At 37.3% G+C, this 17,999-nt stretch overlaps 1 non-coding gene across 1 annotated transcript; it reads left to right on the forward strand.

Annotated features, from left to right (window-relative positions):
• Nucleotides 1–3,031: 3,031 nt before the first annotated feature.
• Nucleotides 3,032–3,138, forward strand: LOC145080631 (small nucleolar RNA R71). Its single transcript, XR_013695226.1, has one exon. It is a non-coding gene; the product is annotated as a small nucleolar RNA R71 (small nucleolar RNA).
• Nucleotides 3,139–17,999: the final 14,861 nt, after the last annotated feature.

The following is a 17,999-nucleotide window of genomic DNA, read 5'->3' on the forward strand; positions in this document are numbered from 1 at the left end:
ACAACAAATTCTCGATTGTAGAGCCATCCCAACCGGGTATTCCATCGCGTGTAAATTTCACGGGGGGTAGTGGTTGGAAACTCATAAAATGGGTGTAAGCTTGCAATTCCAAGAGGTACGTCTCGTCTTGGTGCCATTTCTGCAAAAACAAAGAAAAACCACAGCCAAAACAACAATTCACAATTTAAACATAAAAGGAAAATAATTATGTTCAGCCCCAGGATTCACGTCGTGAATTCGCATTCTCAGCAAGCAAAATCGCAAAAATGGGGGTAAATCCAGTCAAAATATCAATGGGTTTTACTCCTATACCTCTTCCAAACACCTAGCATAAACATTCAAAGGTTATTACGAAGTTTGAAGAATTAATTTCGTCATTTCACTCAATTAACAAACCCTAACCCCAAGTTCATCTACTAGAGCAAAAACTAAACTTAATAATCAATAATTATTACCTTTGTTGGAAGTATTACGTAAGCACAAGAAGATTAGTAGAGTTGTCGGCTAAAATCGCAGCAATGGGGACCAAGGGGGACCAAACTTCCGCTTCCACTTCGTGTAGAATAAAGAAAATGAAGGTTTACTGGTTTCTAGGGCTTTATTATGTGGTCCTGTGTTTTCAAAAATTCACGTCGTGAATTCTGAATGATTCAGGTCGTGAATATTCACGACGTGAATTGCATCTGGGCTAAAATTGGGCCATGTACTCACGGGCTGATCTTGGGCCTGTTAGTCTAATGGGCTAAACTATATCATGGAGTATTTATCCGGTCCATTCACGATTCACGTCGTGAATTGCTAAACTTCACATCGTGAATAAAGACTGGAAGAGAAAAATCAATTTTGACTTTAAACTAAGTTCTCAATTATTACTACTTCCATTTTAAGGTCCCTATATTTAGTGCTTAATTATGTTCTAATAAATTTGGATGACATGATCTAAGTTTTTAAAACTAAAATGCAAAAAGAAAAAGAAAAAAAATTGCAAACCAAACTCGGGTTGCCTCCCGAGAAGCGCTTCTTTTTCTTGGAGTCTTGAGCTGGACTCCGTGCCTCCTACGTTGAGTCCTCGGAAGAATCCACCACTAGGATCTTCTGTTCCTTGAATCGCCTCTTGTAAGCTTGAACTCGCCTTTTGTATGCCTTCTTTGAATTCTCTTTTTTAGTTTTGACCTCTTCTTCAAGCTTGCGTTTGGTCCCTTTAGTTTCTTCCTTGCACTCCATAGCATCCTCCTCCTCTTTCACCACCGGCTTTGTCACTCTTGAAGTGACCTCCTCTTCATCACTTGTCATCTCCTCATCCTTGCTTACCCAAGAAGGTGGACTCTTATAAGCTATGACTTCAACCAAAAATGGAACAGATGCTCTTGGTTTTGTTCTTTTGACTTGATGAACTGCCATGATCTCTTCTTCCATAAGCTTTTCCAGTTCTTCTAGTTCATTATCTTCATTGATTGTGAACACCTCTTCTTGAACATGTTCCTTTGGAAAGCCATCTTATATCCCAAAAACTTCTTTTTCTTCACCAACCCTCAAGGTGAGCTTCGACTCGCGAATATCAACCAAAGCTCCAACAGTGTTAAGCAATGGACGACCAAGGATAATTGGAACATCGGGATCTTCCTTCATATCCAAAACTACAAAATCAATTGGAAAAACAAATTTTCCAATTTTCACCAAAATATCCTCCACGATGCCCCGGGGTTGTGTCACTGAACAGTTCGCCATGTGAATAGTCATTTTTGTAGCCTTCATCTTCTGAATTTCTAACTTCTGATAAAATGAATAAGGCATCAAATTAATGCTAGCCCCAGAATCGGCTAAACACGGAAGAGTGAGGCGTCCAGGATCTCCCATCTTCTTCAGTGTCTCTCCCAACATAGCTTTTGAGCTTTGTTCACTTAGAACCACCTTAGAATGCTTCTTTAATTGCTTGCGAGTGTCTATCAGATCTTACAGTAATTTCTGATGCTCGGGAATTTTGGATAAGGACTCGACAAAGGGAGTATTAATCGGGATCCCCTTCACATGCTTAACAAACTCTTTATGCTCTCTTTCCAGTGGACTAAGGGTAGCTTGGGAAGGAAAAGGCAAAGGTGGCTGATAAACCGAACCAACTACATAATTTTTTTGTTAATGACGGGCCCACGTCGTGAACTTATATGGTTCACGTCGTGAATTCTGGAATTCAACAGCTTCATGATTTTCGAGCTTGGTCTTCTTCAGCTTTGGATCGGGCTGCTGTGGTTCTTCTTCCAATGCCTCCAGGAACTCAGAGATGGCTTCTTGTTCAGTGTCTATGGCCATTACATGAGATTGGGTCTTCGTTTCGGGATTTTTCGGGGATAACATCTCATGAACTAGAGTGGCTAGTTGACCAACTTGTACTTCAAGGTTATGGATGGAGGCTTGCTGATTCTTTATTAAAGTTTGATGTTCCATAATAGCAGAATTAGTGGCATCGTGTCTCTTTTCCGAAGCTTCCATAAACTTCATCAACATAGTCTCTAGATCGAGTTTCTTCTCGGCTGGTGGCTGCTCCTTTTGATAGAAGCCTTGACCTGTCTGCCTATATTTTTCTTCTTTTTGCTTCTTATACTCTTCATATGGCAGCCACTCCTTGTTCGGTTTCCTCCAGTCCTCATCAAACTTATCCCCACTCGAGTAGCACACTTGAGCTTTTCTGTTCCCAAACTCATCTAAATTGCAGTCCTTGGTCAAGTGTGGACCACTACATCTCTCGCAACCCACTCTTATGGCATGTATTGACTGGTCCATTTGTGATATCCTTCGATCCAAATTATTCAGCATAGCCATTACAGCTGTTATTTCTTTAGTTTGGGCCCCTCCACCGCTTTTGATTCCATCTTGCCTAGGGTTATGGTATTCGCGAGAGTGCTTTGCAAATTCTTCAATCAGCTCCTTGACCTCCCTTGGATTTTTCTTTGTCAAAGGTCCTTGAGAGTCAAAGAGTTGTCTCGTCATAACGTTGACCCCATCATAGAAGATTGACATCTCTTGTTGCACATTTAGATCATGCTGAGGGCAATTTCTGAGCAAGCCCTTGTACCGCTCCCATGCTTCGTATAATGATTCCCCCGGCTATTGCTCAAATTTGGCTATTACCTTCTTGAGTTTGGCTATCTTGGATGGCGGGCAAAACTGGTCCAGGAATTGCTCACGCATTTGAGCCCAAGTGGTAATTGTACCCGGTGGAAGTGAATTTAACCACTCCTTAGCAGCTCCTTTGAAAGTGATGGTAAGCATCCTAAGCAAGACGGTGTTTCTGTTGACATTTTGGACATTGAAGTAATCCACAATGTCGTTGACTTCATCTAGATGCTTAAAAGCATCCTCATGATCTTTCCCAAAAAATGGGATATCCTTCAGTGCAGTCAAGATGTGCCCCTTCAACTAAATTGTGGCAGTGGCAGGTATTGCGGGTTAGACTAAACCGGGACCCACATCTTCTCGGATCCGCTTCCTGTAAGCTCCCATGGACATCTCTTCAATTGCTGCCATCTCGTTCCTTGGCTCGTTCTCGGGTTTGCTCGTATGTTCTTCAAATTCAGGCTCGGTATCGTATTCGGATTTGGTTTGGATGGGTAGTTGATCCAAGTGCTCAAAATTGCTCTTGTGCCTCGAGGATGAACTTGATTCTCCTGTCTTCTTTCCCGACTTCCTTGAAAAAGCTGACTTTAATTCTTGTAAGGGCGTCTTTTTCTTGTGAATTGGAGACTTGGGATCTTCAAGTGGTGGCACCAAGGGTGTGTTTGAGCCTCTGGTCAAGAACTCCTGCAACTCGCAAAACTAAAAACGTAAAACTGAACTAAAATAAGAAAATACTAAAAACTGAAAATTGCAGCTTTCACGTCATGAGTTTATAAAACTCACATCGTGAATTCTGTGACAGTAACAAAATTTTTGTTATATGCTAACCAACTAAGCTAACAAAAATAAAAAATAAATAACTAATTAACTTTTTGCATATTTTATTCCACAAAAAGGGTCGATTAATCTAATGCAACTAAATAAACTAATAAACCAAGCCGTTCCCCGGCAACGGCGCCAAAAACTTGATGTGCACAAAAGTACCCACTAATTTTAATATTTATAACCTAACAAACTTAAACTAACTATGCACTTATAGGCAGTGTACCTAGTCGGATTACAGTATAGCTTGGGTAAGTCGGGTGTCGATCACAGGGAACGGTGTTACTAATTAATCTACTTACTATTAAATTAACCTAATTATTAACAAGTTTAAAAGGGGTTTTATCTGATTTTACAAGACCAGACAAACTTAACTCAAATTCAATAAGTAAAAACACACTCTTGTCTAGTTTGAATCCACTTCTTCCTTATGGCTAGCTAATTATTATGGATTATCTAGTTGGTTTTAATTATATTAGTAATTTAGTTCTAACTTTACCAATAATTAACTAATTCATGTCAAACTATGTATGTTCACACACAATTAAACACAGAACTAATTATGAATGTAAATATGCTATGTAAGATTTGTTATATAAATGCAATTATAGTCACAATACACGTTCTCTAGCACAGCTATGTTTATTTACTCTAATTACTAACTAAGATTGGTCAATCCTAGCTCTAACAATTCAATGTTCACTAAATCATTAGGTAAACAAGTTCATGCAGTTAATGGTCACTAAGCTACACAGAACATGCAATCAAGCAATTAGAGAAACAAACACAAGCATGCTAGGTAATGCAAATCAAACACAAGCAATTTTACCAACTAAATAAATCCATAAAAATTAAGCTATTCATAAATTAGAAGCTTCATCTAGCTAAACAAATTACCAACTTATTCATCTGCAAATAACATTTAAGCTCATAAGTACCATTATTCTAAACAAATTACCAACTTATTAATAAAAATATACTTAAATATTGCCTAAAAATAGGTATAAATATGGCAATATCATTCACCGAAGCAACCACCACCACTACTTCTGTTGTACCTACATCTCCTGTCAACGCATCTGATGCGGGGGCACAAACTATAGGTGTTTAAACCCCTATTACCTCATAAACTTTGTCACTAATCAACTCAGAAGAATCAGATACTATTCTCGGTGGCACTAATATGGATTTTGTTACCTTTCACTACAGTCCCTACATTGTTCAAAGTGATGACAATGATGATGCCCCTGTCACCAAGAGGCATCTCAAGGAGTTAAGTGAGAAGCTTGATACTTTGCTTGCCTCTTCGTCGCAATCCTCAACTTCGGTATATTTTGATGCTGCTATTAAAGCTTTAGTAGCCACTTTGGTTCAGCAGCATGAAATTTCAATCGAGAATGCAACCAAACCCGTTGATGAATCCACTAAGACAACGACCGGAAATGTCGAAAAACTAATGGCCAATGCTAAAGAATTTTTACAGTCTCTACAAGCTGAGTTGCAACAACATGTAAACTCAGTGAATTCTTCTATCGACAAGCTTATTTCTTCTTTCCAAGTCGAACTAGTAAAGCGTGAAACTATTCGCTCTGACATCCAATCTGATCACTTGGCGCCCAATAAGTCAATCAACTCTCGTCTAGACAAACTCCAGGCTGATCTAGCTATGGAAAATCAAGTGACGGATGAGCTCGCTCGACAAGCCACTTTGCTCAAAACTAAGTCTATCAAGCTCACCCAAGCTCAGAAGGAGATTGATGATCTTAAAACTGAACGAGCAGCTGTGGAATCTTGTGTTGCTGATGTTTATGCTCTTCTAGTTGATCTCCTAGATTCCTATGATACCGTTCTCACAATCACCATCAGGAGGCGTTTGGCTGAAAAACTGCGTCCAACTCTTGCACTTCTGAGCATAATCGAGGGTGTTTCGGGGGCGGACGTCCCTCCAAAACAAGGGGGAGAATGAAGTCAAGCTCCACCAAAACAAAACCCCAAAAGCCAAACTCCAACAACCGAAAATCCTCCGCCTCGTCCTGTTAAACCAAGTGTCACCACAGAACCGAAGGATAATGACGCTTCGGGTTCAACTGTTCTTGATAAAGAAAAAGAATTGTTGGTGAAAGTGGAGAAGAAGAAGATGTGAATCAAGAAGGGTCATTAAAGCAAACCCATGAAACCGAAGAGAGGGAAAGAAAAGCTAAAGAGGCCCATGACATTTTGGAACGAAGTAAAACTATTTTTCCACTATGGACATTGGAAAACCTGCTGAAGGAAGCGAGTGAATCCCCAAGTACTCATTTGATTGAACCAGTCATTTCCTTTGACTTGGTTAATTCTAAAGACATGCAATTTGATATGTCGATCACCCGAATGGCATTCGTTTTTCATTGTTTTGAGCAAATTGCTTATGTTCCCTCATCGGACCCGAAGGTTGATAGAGAACTAAACGATTACTACCTTGCTTTCTCGCAGCCTTAGTATTTAACCTGGAATGCAAATAAGATTACCACGGTCAAGGTCTTGAAGCCAGTTGCTGCGGGAAAATTTATCAATGTGAAGTTCCGGGTTACTCATGGTTCAGATGATTTAGTTCATGAATTTTCTCTTGTTGATTTTTCGAATCTCAACTCTCACGACTGGATTCTGTTGACTAACATTTTGTTGTCAAATGAGCAGAAGTACGAACCCATTCTTGATCACATAAAGAGAATGTTGGTTTCATATTTACATGAAGTAGCGAAGCTTGATCAGGCGATTGCTTCGGCTTTGAGGAAGAAGCCCACTGTCAGACCCATTGGCAAGGTTAGTGATGTGAACAAGGTGAGTATGGGAAATATTGACACCAAACATTTGACGGTTATGTTTACTAAAGATGCTGGAGGTTTGACTCCTCCATTAAAGTGCTTGTTCGCTTTGTCTAACAAGCATCTGTTTTCCACTGTTGCTCTTGAACATATTTTGGATATAGTCAACAGATGTAAATCCAATGATGATGCTGCAAAGAAGATCTTCAATGACATGATTCTGTGGTATATCAACTTTCGTCTTACTATTCTAGCTATTATGTCGAAGTTGTTCAAAACAGTAAAGAAGACTACTCAGGTTCTCCAGCAGTAATCTTTCGCCTCAATTGATGCAAAGGAGGACATTGTTGAGTTATGAAGTGTTACGTCATTGGGATTTTGTCTAGGTCTATTGTATTCTCGGTTATGTTCCTGTCTAGTCGTATTACATTTATCAGGGTTTACTTTATATAGTGCTTGCATGCATCTTAGTATGTACAATTTTTATAGTTTTCTCTTTGATCGTATTGTAACCCTAGAACACCTGTACAGTAGCAATTCTTCATAGAGTTCTTCTGAGGTCGTGACTTATTAATCATTCGACATAAGCATTGATTCATTTGGTGTTCTTGTTTACATTGTGTTCTTGATTTATTTGTTTAAGAATCTTATCGATCTAAACATTTTATTCTCATCAATTGTCAATATCACATAACCATGCACCATCTCCGTCTTCCTCTGTCGGTCCTCAGTCTGGGACCCTAAATCATAAACTCGATTTGAATCAGAATCGCCCGTTTTTCTCAAAAATGGGTCAAAGATTCGACCCGTGATCTGGTCTCCACTACGACCACTGAACCGAAAGAACAATCCAATATCTAACAACCCTTGGTTCTATCCAACTACTAATAAGTGTCTGGTCTATTCTTCCTCAAACTCAAGAGACTAGAAAAGTATAACTTGGCCGTTGCAAATGACAATACAACTTCTTAGCCGATTGTCCATAACAAAAACTAGTGTCCTTTTGTCGAACATCATGATCACTTTCTCCTAAAGATTCACGACTCAAGCAGATATGACCTTGAACTAGGTTTACACAACCTCATACTTAGATGACTTATGTATGCCTACAATACTCGGACCCACGATATTATGTCCACTTAGGTCTGAACCAGGATCATACTCATCTACATCATCATAACCATAAGCTCGATGGAGACATGAACATGCTATAAACAACATGTAACACCATACCATACTATTTATCTCCTACCAGTTCCTCAGTAACCCCTTCAAATCTTTTTATACAGATCTTGTGCTTTCAGTAGTATAGGCCCATACTACCTTCCACACCTATCTGTACTCATCCCAAGAATTTTCCCAAGGTTCCCAATTCACTACTCACTACCAATACTTAGCGTTTTAATCATATATACACATGCTTAGGCGAGCACACACCACTAATCTTCCTAAAATTTCCTTCCGGGATTTTTCTATCCATATATTCCACCTCACCTTGCTATCCTACTAGGAAGAAACTTCTATCAATATCAATTAACTATCTAACGAATACTAATTACATGCATCTAGAATTAAGCCTCCCTTCAACTAAAAGATCCACCCTACAACGGTTGGACTCAAACAAGAGCTGTGCAATAGGTCTAAACCAAGTAGTCTGAGACTATTTAATTCTAGGGGCATGCAATCCTAACGCATTTGTTTAACAGTTATTTAATATCGATATATATATTTCAAGAAAATCAGCAGTCAAGCAACTAATCTAATAGGTTATTCAAGTATACAAGCCCAGAAAGGGTTCTCAGTCTATCTACTAACATGCATAATCATGGCAGGCAAACTACAAGCTGCCTAGGAGGAACTAATCCGATCATAACATATAAGAACATATTTATTAAACATAATCATCACATAAATGATAGAAGCCAGTTTCATCACATAAATCATCACATATCATATCACTTAGACAAACTGACTAACCGTGGAGATCGGATGATTGGACAATCTGCATTCTCTCCGTAGAGGTGTATGGCATTTTTTTCACTTATATTTTTAAAACTGGTCCCTTTTACTTTGTTTTCCTTATAAAACAATTATTTTCAAAAAAAAAAATCGTAGCGGTTTGAGTCTAAACACACTAAGAGTATGTTTAATTCTCTCAAACCATTGCTCTAATACCAACTTGTAACATTCCAAAAATCTAAACTTTTTTTTGAGATCAGAGTATATGTTTACCAAAAGGTTTTATTCATAATCATTAGTAAAATATTAAGTTGTCTTTTCACGTCATATTAATACAAACATAATGAAATTATGGAAGCTATGTCGTGTTTTGAAAACCATAACACAGTAAAGAACATGTAGCTAAATGGCATGCCCCTTTGAGAATGTCTAGATATCCCAATGATACCAGCTCCTTGTCCTTCGAACCTGAAGTACCTACAACTAAAAATATAAAATAGCAACTGTAATCCTAAGGATTAGTGAGTAATCACAACACTAACCCATTATACAAATCATATGCAATACACACAACACATATAAACATTAAGTAATAAATCACATATTACTTACTTTCTATCACATATAACTAAACACATACAAATGATATCATACATACTCTAGATGGTATCACTAGATTCCCATCCTGATCACCTACCTACACTGGGACCTTCAATGGTCTGAATATTACACCACCTACCCATACTGGGACCTTCAGTGGTATAACATACACATGCATACATACTCTAGATGGTACCACTAGATTCTCATCCTGACCACCTACCCACACTAGGACCTTCAGTGGCGTAACATTCACATTTAACTTCACATATTCCATATAATAAGTAAGTTCATGAGAACTCACCTGAAATAGTAAACAAATACTAAAATCACTGAAGTGGTTAAGATGGATGTCGAGCTCTCAATACACCTACAAGTATATGAATAAATCTTACTTAGCTCATTATAAATTAAACTTGTCACAAGGAATTAACCTATTACTACATCCTTCAAATTAGCGATGTCAAACTGTAACTAAGACACTTGATTTGATTAAAAGTCGATTAACATTAGAACCTCATTATAGATATTTTATATAATGTGTTTTTTTTTTCGACCCATAATTAATCTAAATCATTTTAAATTTAACCATAACTAAATGATTTTAAATTTAACTATATCTACAACTCTTCCTTTGACTCCATTGGCTAATTCTCGACTGATTTTAAATTTAACAGTATGAGAAGATTACACTGTTTAACGACCGTGTAAAATTCATAACTTCTACATACGGACTCCATTTTTGACTGTCTTTTTATCGTTGAACTCCTATTAATGAGATATTCAATTCTCATTTAGGTTATGTTGGCTAAAAATCGATCAATCTTAAATTCGATTTTCGTGTTGTGCACTACTATGCTAAATCTTAGAAAAATCATAATTTCCTCACACGAAGTCAGATTCAGACGTTCTTTTTATGTATGCTCCCCGGTTAACATATACTACGACTTTTGCTTAGATCGCTAAGGCTAAAAAGTAATTTATCAAAAATTCACTTTTTACGTTACACGGAGTCGTGCCAGTTTTGCCGTAAATTTTCGACAGGTCATAACTTTTTCGTTATAACTCGGATTTTAGCGTTGTTTATATGTACAGAATCCTTGTGAAATATACTATAACTTAGTTAATATTATTTATTCTAAATAATATTATATCAAAAAGTCATTTTTGATACTTATTGTCTCTAAATTGACTAGCCCGAACCTGCGGGCATTACAATTATCTCCCTCTTAGGATGATTATGTCTCGGAATCATCTACGAAACATGGCTTGTATTATGACTCCATACATTATATTTTCATCCTAGGTAATAATCGTAACTTTTATGTTCCTTTGAATGGGTATCCAACTCTTAGACTTCTTGACTGCTTGCGGTGCTCAATCTTGCACCCCTTTTACCCTATATTGGACTTTCAATCGTAACTTATTGGTGACTCCAACTTCTTCTTAAAAAGACTTAACTTAAGAGAAGTTATTTACTTCGATTATCATTACAGATCGATGGGCCATGTTCTAATAACCTCACGACGTATGATGCAATGCTTAGACTTAGGTCTTTTAGAGTCAAATTCCAGAATGCAATATACCTTTCTTCATGTTCTAGTGTGGTATAATCACATTCTAGCATGCAACACTTCTAGATACAAGCTTGTTTACTTTAACGGTGATCGCGATACTTCTATTGATCACTTCGATTATCTTTTACTTCAATTTTTTGGCTTAAGTCGGATGTTACATCGATCTTAGTTCTATGAACCACGTAACATACTCCTCTTAGTCGGACTTGATTTGATATGAACACTAGGTTCGAAATAACAATCATCTTCTTAGTCATTAACAAAACGATGGTAACGACATACTTGAACAAAATGGAATCAATTGCTAGCTTCTTGGTAACCTTGTGACTTTCCGTGATCCAAGTGTGAGTCATGTGCTTCCGATAGTATAGGCCTCTAATACCATTCACACCTACTCATACTCATCCCAAGTATTGTCTCGTAGTTTTCCAAGTCACCATAAAAGAATTTCATGTAGTTATTTAACACATCGGATAACATAACTAAGGTTTATATAATTTTTCGAAACAATTACATAGGTATTCAAGTTCACCCTATATTATGCCTCTTATAATAGACTACACCATATGATACCATCTATATGGCTATTTTATTGATCCTTACTCCTAATCCTTTGTGTCCTCACCTACTTCATTAAGGATCATATGGAATGCTCTTACCTTTGGATTCGGCGGTATGTTTGGCTTTGTAGCTCATTCCTTCTTTGGCATTCTTGGTTGAAGTTCTCTTCTTCATTACATTCGTAACACACCCTTTTGTTGAATGTACACTCATTGGCGTAATGACCAGACTTTCCACACTTGAAACATGTCACCTCCTAGCCACATTTTCCAAAGTGTTTCTTCTTGCACTTATCACGCCATCTTGCTTCACCTCCTCCTCTTCCTCCCCCAGACTTCAAGAATTTGCTCTTCTTGTTGGACCTTGAAGATCCGTCAAACTTCCTTATCTCGCCAACCTCATCTCTCTCCAGGCCCTTTTCTCTTATTTGGGTCTCAACATTCTTAGCTGCTCTAATGGCTGTCTTCAAAGTAGTTGCCATTTTGACCGTTGGGCCAAAGTCCGTTAGCAAATCTATCTATCTTGGAAATTTCAATAGGAACCAAGTAGGGGAATAGCTTCATCCTCTTGTTGAATGCGGTGGAATACTCATCAGCACCCATTTTCCCTTTCTTTAGGTTCTAAAACTCGTTTTTTAGGTCTATCAGATCTATCTCTGAGCAATATTGCATTTTTAACTGCTCCATGAATGTTTCCCAAGACATTCGCATGGCTTCTCCCCATGGTATTGTATCTGCCAACAACTTCCACCAACTCAAAACTCCGGTCTTTAGTTGTCTGACTGCAAATACGGTCTTTTGCTTATCGCTGCTGTTGCAACTTTCAAACACAGTTTCCATCTCGAAGATCCAGTCCATAATTTCCACAGGCGTTGGGCTTCTAGAAAGACTCGGTAGTTTGGATGCCATGAAATCCTTGTACTTGCACCCACGTACATCATTTCCTCTATTAGGGTGGTTTCTTCTATCCACTTGTGGCTCAGCTTGACTGACATTCTGACTATAGTTTCCTTCATCTGATAGTTTAGGTTGTACGATGGGTACAGTAGGTTCATCCATATTAAGCAACATTTGCCTCATCTCCTCCCTTTGTTCGACCATCATAGTGCAAATCATTGCTTGGACTCTTGCCATCGTGATTGGCTCGGGTGCAGCTGCTACCTCTAGCGTACGCTCAATCACAGGCCACTCATTAGCATTACCATTTCCATTGCTGTTTCCGAATCCGCTTCGAGTTCCCACCATGTGGATCTATACACCAAATCAGATGTTCGATGTGCAGTGATGCTAATTTTGATAGGGGAATCAGACGTATAAATCTCCTTATCTTTTCAAAAAGTTACATGTCAGTTCTAATACCGTAATTAAACGTTTAGAAATCTGAACACATAAAGTTTCTAGATCTGGTCGGAAACAAACCATAGATCCGGTCAAACGATAGCATCATGAAGATCACAAATCATTTACCACATAAAAGCAATTTAGGCATCTTCCTTAAATAAGCTAGTATATGTGTCTATTCAGGTGTACTACCTAAAATATATTAGACACACTCCTCACGATCATCGTTTAGCATTCTAAGTTTAAGTCTAGAAATAAATCCTTATACATAGTTCACTTAAACTAATGCTCTGATAGCAACTGTGACATCCCCAAATTCATGGTAATATTAAAAAATTTATTTTTGCTTATTTGAAAATCAAAGTATTCATTTTTAAAGAATAATATTGCAGAATTTGTTCTCAAAAAAACATGATAAGCATATTATCAAAGCATTTCCGAAGAAATGTATTTTTTTTATATTAAAACTTTGGGATGTCATCGTCAAAACATAAACACAAGCATAAACAGACCTTACATTCATTTATACTAGTGATCTACATCTTCTTTAAACTCTCGGTGTAATGTAACTTCGTATCGACACCTATGATACAAATAAACTGAGTGGGTTAGGTTGGGAATGCCGGTGAGTACATAGGGACCCACAATAATAAAGTTATTATGTTTCATCAGCAAACAATTAACCCAATTACCCATCCCCATTACCTTCTTTATTTCTTAAGGATCTACCCTGAGAATCATGTATCATTCACTCATTCATTCTTAAAGATTGTCCTAAGTAATAGGCATGAAGTCCATCACTGCCAAGGTTTATTTGACAGGCACTAAGTCCATAGTTATTGATGTTATTTATTAGGCACTAAGTCCATAGCTGCCAATATCCATTTATAAGGCACAAAATCCATAGCTGCCAACGCTCATTTGTAAGGCACTAAGTACATAGCTGCCGATGTTCATTTGTAAGGCACTAAGTCCATAGCTGTCGGGGTTTATCTATTTGGCACTAAGTCCATAGTTGCAAGGGTTTATCTATTAGACACTAAGTCCATAGCTTCCAATGTTCATCTATATCATCTTTCATCTCTCATCATTCATCTACCCACATTTACCCAATATTTTTATAAGTATAAAATACACATATAGTTTAAATCAAATAAAACATGTATATTTTGTTCGTGCAACATAGATATCAAGAACACAGATAATAAGCACACATAGCACGTAATTTATATTAAATACTTCATATCTATGTGTAAGATGAAAGTAAATATGCACTCACTTGTTAAAGTGATGATTCTAAACTCGGACAGCGCTTTCCTTCTAACAATTCTATTTTCCTTCGACGAAACCTAGCATCATTACTGCTATATTTTAGTCTAATATTTATTGTGACTATTTACGAGCGATAGTGTTAAACAATACTTTTCAACCACTATGTATAGACAGAGGCCAGATATGAAACACCGGAGGGCGGGGCCATTTTGGCATTATAGAACTTCTGAAATCGAACAACCCTATGCGGCCCTTCAAACCAGATTCCCCGTACCGCAAGTAGTTAAAATATATTATAGTAACACTTTGTATATTATATTATAATATATATATATATATATGTGTGTGTGTGTGTATGTATGTATGTATGTATGTATGTATGTATGTATGTATGTATGTATGTATATATATATATATATATATATATATATATATATATATATATATAGTTCATAAGTTCATAATAACGATATTGAACTTAAACATAAGCTATACTTAAAGTAGGGTAAGCATAACTCACTTACTAGGAGGTTTGGCTAGGAACCGGCTCTGCAGGGACAGAACTTCCAAGCCGAAAGCTCTTCTTCTCGGAGCTGTCCGGTGCTCTGGTGCACGCTTCTAACACTTAGAAGATGCTAGGGAAAAACCTTGAGGGTTTGGGAGTAATTGGGTGAAGAGAATTGAAAATGAGTGAAGAAAATGGGTGATTTGCACATCTATTTATAGGTTGGGTTCGGTCTGAACGTTGGGCGTTCCCATGCAACGAGTCACCGTCTGGTGGCAAGGCATGGGGAGGAAGCAAGGGTTAGGATTGGGCTACGTGTCACCCACAGATTACTACAAAAACTAATTATCTTCTAAAATCCATAACTTTCGTATACGAGCTCCGTTTTTGACGTTCTTTATATCCACACGTAGGTATTGACAAGATCTACAACTCTCCCTTGAATCTATCGGCTAATTCTCGATCGATTTTAAATTTAACAGTATGAGAAAATTACATTGTTTAACGACCGTGTAAAATTCATAACTTCTACATACGGACTCTGTTTTCGACTGTTTTTTTATCATTGAACTCCTATTAATGAGATCATCAATTCTTATTTAGATTGTGTTGGCTAAAAATCGATCAATCTAAAATTCAATTTCCAGGTTGTGCACTGCTTTGCTAAATCTTAGAAAAATCATAACTTCCTCATACGAAGTCAGATTTGGACGTTCTTTTTTTGTACGCTCTCGGTTTATTATGTACGCTCTCGGTTTAACATATACTATGAATTTCGTTTAGATCACTAAGGCTAAAAATTTAATTTATCAAAAATTCACTTTTTACGTTACGTGGAGCCGTGTCAGTTTTACTGGAAAATTTCAACAGGTCATAACTTCTTCGTTAAAACTCGGATTTCAGCATTCTTTATGTGAACGAAACCCTTGTGACATATACTATAACTTAGTTAATATTATTTATTCTAAATAATCTTCTTTCAAAAATTCATTTTTGACTCTTATTGTATCTAAATTTACTAGCCCAAACCTGTGGACGTTACAAACGCTAGGATCTATATTTTCAATCCGATCTTTAAGAGGGATATCATAATGAAATTACGTATCTATTTTAGGTAGGTAATACTTTTACCAATTTGAATCTCAATCAAAATCCTAGATATTTTGAGATCCATTAAATCTTATTAATGACATGTTTTATCTGGATTAAGGTCCACTTTTATGGTTAGGATGCCGATAATCTCACACAAGATGTGAATAACCATGCAAACCCGCTTGACACCCTCAATTTTATTTATGATCTCACATTGACGTTTCGGTTAACCACACACGCTCCATTAACAACCATAAACTCGATTTTGTACCATCATTTCAACTTTGTAGTCCCAAATTAGCATGTCGGTTAACCATACATGCTCTACTAACTACTTATAAAGAAACAATGTTGTGACATCCCCAATTTCACGGCCAGAAAAGACCGGTTTGTTTATGCTTTGTTTTAAAATCAGAGTTATTTTTTAAGGAAAACAGTTGTGAAATTTGTCCCAAAAACAAAACGTGATAACCATTTATCAAAACATTTCTCAGAGAGAATATATTTTTATTAAATAATAAAACCTCGGGATGTCATGTTTTGATAAAGACCAAAAGCATAAACAGTATAAAATAGACCTTACAACAGTTATTTATAACTACTTATCTATAATCCAAAATCTATCGTCAAGTCTACTAACTTATACTCTTGTGCCATTACCTGTAATGCAAAGAAAACTGAGTAGGTCAGGCTTGGGAGCCTGGTGAGCATATAGGGTTTTCAACCCACAATAATACATTTATTATTCAATCATCAAACAATCAACCCAAATACCCATCCCCATATCACCTTTATTTCTTAAGGGTTTACCCTAAGAACCAATTATCCTTCATTCATTCATTCCTAAGGATTTACCTAAGGAATTGGCACCAAGTCCGTTGCTACCAAAGTTTATCTATCAGATATTAAATCCATAGCTATCAGGCGCTAACTCCATAGTCACCAAGGTTTACTCAACAGGAACGAAGTCACATCGTCACCAAGGTTTATCAAATAGGCACGAAGTCGCATCGACGCCAAAGCTTACTCAATAGGCACGAAGTCGCATCGTCACCAAAGCTTACTCAATATGCACGAAGTCACATCATCACCAAGGCTTACTCAATAGGCATGAAGTCACATCGTCACCAAGGCTTACTCAATGGGCACTACGTCTCATAGTCGCCACTATTTCATCTACCCATGTTCTACCCAACATATTTGTAAAATAAAATACATATACAGTTTAAATCATTTAACACCCGTATAAAAACATCAATTCCAAGTCCATCTCAAATAGACAAATAATATATAACACATAACACGTATTTCATAGCTAATACTTTATATTTATGTGTTAGAAGAAAGTAACTATACACTCACTTGATCAGAAGATGATCGGACAGCACTACGGTTTGTAGAATGTAGAAGTTGTATTCTTCGGTAGATCTAGAAGATCTTCACAAAAATTGGCTTCTCGCGGGCAGAGCTTCGGCTCGGGAATTGCACTTCTCGGGATCTTCAGGGCTTCGGGATATTTCTTACACGAAAAAGAGGTAAAACGGGAGAGAGAGAAGAGGAAAGGAGCAAAGAACTCGGCTGCCCTCGCATCCCTTTTATAGGGGCTGAATCAATGCATTACGCTGGGCGTAATGCTCAGCTACGCTGGGCGTAACCTGGATAAGTCCGGTGACTCCCCCCCACCTTCGGATAATATAAGATTTTATATTTAACTTTAATATTTTAATTATTTAATAAACTTCAAAAATTCATATCTTCCTCATACGAACTCTGTTTTCGACGTTCTTTATATCCACGCGTAGGTCAGACTATGCTCTACAACTTTCGTTCAGACTTCGTCGGCTAATTTTGAATTTATTTTTATTATATTATTTTGGTAGGCCGGGACAGGAAAACTCCGTTATAAATTCATAACTTCTTCATCTGACCACCGTTTTCATCTGTCTTTTTATCGCTGCACTACTAATAACGAGATCTTCGATTATTGTTTAGATTGTTTCGGCTAAAAACCGCTCGATCTCAACTCGGGTATTCGGTTGCATACTGCTAAGTCGAAACTTCGGAAAATCATAACTTCCTCATACGAAGTCAGATTTGGGCGTTCTTTACGCACACTCTCAGTTTATTGTATCCTATGACTTTCATTTAGATCGCTAAGGCCAAATATCGCTTTAATGTAAATTCACTATTTACGTCGCGTTGTGTCGTGCCGGTTTTGTCGCGAAACTTCGACAGGTCATAACTTCTTCGTTATAACTCGGATTTCGGCGTTCTTTATATGTACGGAATCCTTGTAACATATACTACAACTTAGTTAAGATTAATCATTCTAGATAATCTTCCATCAAAAATTCAT

Source organism: Lactuca serriola, chromosome 1, assembly GCF_051521515.1.
Source record: "Lactuca serriola cultivar US96UC23 chromosome 1, Lser_US96UC23_V15, whole genome shotgun sequence".
NCBI lineage: Eukaryota > Viridiplantae > Streptophyta > Magnoliopsida > Asterales > Asteraceae > Lactuca > Lactuca serriola.